Here is a 3,424-nt window from a genome sequence, read left to right on the forward strand (position 1 = left end):
TGGCCAAGGACGCCGGCTCACAGGAACCCGAAAAAGAGGAGTCTTTATTCCTTTCTGTTTAGCCGGAAAGGAACCTAGGGTTTCCTTCTGTCTCCGTACCCTCACCCCCGCCGTACACTCCTCCTTCATTTTTCAATCAGTTCAACTTTCCTACTCTACTACTGAAAATATGAAGTTAGAGTGTATGAAGGATTTCCTCCAATTACATGATTCTAAATTGTCATATATAGAACACTTTGTGGTAACATTCTTTAATGAAGATATAAATTCTTCAAGTAAAATACAAAGGAAACAAAAATAACAAGGAAAAAATTACATGGTTTTGATACTTCATGAGACATAATTAAATTGTTCTCAAAGTTTAGCTGAACAACTATACAGTACTATTTTCAAAACCCTGTTTTTTTAGTACAAAAGAATACCCTAACACAGTAGAGTCTCATAATGCCCTGGCGAACACCAATTTGATGCTTTAAGATTTTAATGTATTAACACATTTTCAAACTCAGGCGAGTTTAGAAATGTCTTCATATTGAATTCCTTCCACTCTGCGTCCTTTTAAAGGGCCAGTTTCAATGATGATAGTAGCTGAAAAAGTCTTCTCATTGATGGATTCAAGGGTACCTTCATTTCCTCTGTAGCCTCCATTTAAAACTAGAATTCTTTATCCTGGTGCTGGAATTACTGTCTCTAAATGAGTCTGGTCAAGTTTCAGCTTGTCTCCAGAATCAATCATCTTCACAACAGCTGTGTATTTGTCAATTACTTCCTTAACGATACCCCTTTTCTTATGATATTTCTCTCCCAGTTTTTTGGTTATAATTTTCACAATAATTTCAGGCTGTAGCCAGTAGTCTGTTCAGGCAGTTCTTTTCTTTTCCTCTTCAATCTCCATGATTTCATCCAGTGCAGATTTCTTTTTCTTCTTTTCTTTGGACTGAGCTGAGCTCTGGGCAGATTCTTTTCGTTTCACTGATGCTGAACTTCCTACTGTCTTCAGTGCACTTGGTCCCAGAGTACTTGACTTGGAAGACGTTGCTCCGGATGAACTGCATGCCCCTTTACTCAAATTAAACGTGACTTTCTCTTCATCATTTTCTCTGCTTAATTCTGTAAAAGTAGGGGCCTCCTGCTCCTTCCCTTCCAGGCCTCTTCTTACTTGTTCTTCAATAAATTTGGCAGTTTTTTCTTCATCATCAAGGTACTGCTTTTTCTTTTTCTCCAGTTTCAGTTGCCGGTGAAAGGTTTCTGGGTCCCTGTCTATGTACTGAATATACCAGCCTTTTGGTGTCTCATCCACTTTGCACAAGGCTTCTCTGCCCAGCCACTTAGTAAAATCGGTCAGAGTTTCCCACTGAGTTGCATTCATATGGATGTGCTCTCGGTGGCTGATGTATTCATTGTAGACAATGTTGTTGTGGACCCTTTTAGTACCAAAGCGTCTCCTGAGAAGTTCTAAAAAGTCATTTCGGAATTCCTCTGAAAAATAATCCATAAACTGCTGAGGATTTTCTGAAGCCAGCAATAGTTGTCTCTGATGAGATTCGGACATACAATGACACTTAAAGCCATTCTCATCCCCGCACTGCTTCTGGCACATCTGGCAATACCAGCGTAGTTTCTGCAGGCCCTTGGACTTGATCCTGTTGGCGATAGCCTTGGGAGTAAGAAAATCCGACTTCCCCATGGCGACCATGGCAGCCGTCACTTTCTGGACTCTAGTGCCCAGCAAGAAGGAAACCGAACTTGGCTGGCGGCGGTGGGCGGGACAAATCCCAGCTGAGAGGCGAAAAGAGGTGGGGCCTGGGAAGACTGGGTTGCAACACTGGAGACACTCCCCTCCTCTTCTTCCTCTTGAAAATATTCCTCTTCATCCTCTTCCTCTTCCTCAAAGTCTTCTTCCTCTTCTTAATTATTTCATACTCCCTAGCCTTGCCAGGACTATCCTTACTATCCTTCTGGGTTTTGTCCATGTTCCAATGAATGCTTCCATTCCTCATTCCTATGCTAATACTGTGCCTTATTTTATGTTTTGCCCCCATTTTGATCAAGTTTCTCTGTGTCAAGATTCAAGAAATCACTTGTGTCACCTTCAACCAAATGTTTCTTCATACCTGTGTCCAAATACCAACCATAGGCCCCGACCTTAAGGAGGCCCCTTAACAGCAGGAAGTAGCCAGACAGATCATGGCGCCCCCTTTATCACTATTACCAATAAAAGGTTGGACTGTTTGGAAGAATGGAGGCAAGATGGCGCATTTCCGGGTTCTTCATCACCAACTTTTCCCGTGTGCCTGAAAATGCAGCTGGCCCCCGGGAAGGTCTAGAGTAATCAGGCATGCGCCAGGTGATGTCAATCCGAAGAGACCAAGATTTACCTGGTCGCACCTGTGGAGCCCCTCCCCTCCCCCACATGCCCGTGCCCTGCCTATTGCCCTTCCACTCCTAGAAAAGCCGCTCTCAGCGGGCGCGCTGGGGCAGGCTTCCTCAGCCCCTATTTTTGTCAGGACTGTATCAGGAACTCCGCCCGAGACCCCTGCAGGGCGACTTTCTTGGTCTCCTTTGCCGGAGGAGGACAGATTTCACCCACACACCTTCTTCTCTGAAGCTAGCTGACCAAAGAATAAATTTGCAGTTTTGCTTTTAGCCTTGCCTACTCGCTGGTTCTTTTGTGCTCACTCTGGTGGTCTTAGAAAAACAAATCAAATATGACAAAAATTGAGAAAAAAGATAAGAACATAAAATTGTAAAAATAATTGTACAAGTGCCATGTATAGTACAAAGTCATACAAATTCACTAGTGAATACATAATTAGAATTTTAAATAAAATATCAGATTCGCAAATATTAAAATTATAATAAAATTTTAATATCGCAAATATTAAACTCATATTTTAAACAAAATTATCAGATTCGCAAATACAAAAATTAGATAAAACTAATTTTAGAGGAGATGTAGGAAATATGATATCATATAAAATTGGCTACAGTGTACACTTGCAATTTTTGAGGTCATAATACAATATCTACCTACATTTAATTGGGCATATCATTTGAGGCAGCTTTTCCACTTCTTGAATCTCTCCTACAGAAATAGCCACATGCACAAAAAATCACATGTGCAAATGGGTTTGTTGCAGCACTAAATGATTAAATAGTATTGGCATGCTATTTAATACCATGTAACCATTATAAAATCAGGTAGATTTATGATATTTACATAATATCCCTACAGTATTCTACCAAAATATGTATCAAGACATATTTTATATTCATACAGTGAAATGCTACTACACAATAAAGAGGAATGAATTATTGATGTTCTCCACAACATGAATGAATTTTAAAATCAGTAGCTGAGTGAAAGAAGCCAGACAAAAAAGAGCACATACTACATGACTCATTTATATAAATGTCCAGAAAT

The 3,424-nt window shown here is 40.3% G+C and overlaps 1 pseudogene; it reads right to left on the bottom strand.

The window, feature by feature from the left end:
* Positions 1 to 505: 505 nt before the first annotated feature.
* Positions 506 to 1,687, bottom strand: LOC104656889 (annotated as a pseudogene).
* Between the last annotated feature and the right edge of the window lie 1,737 nt (positions 1,688 to 3,424).

Source organism: Rhinopithecus roxellana, chromosome 18, assembly GCF_007565055.1.
Source record: "Rhinopithecus roxellana isolate Shanxi Qingling chromosome 18, ASM756505v1, whole genome shotgun sequence".
NCBI lineage: Eukaryota > Metazoa > Chordata > Mammalia > Primates > Cercopithecidae > Rhinopithecus > Rhinopithecus roxellana.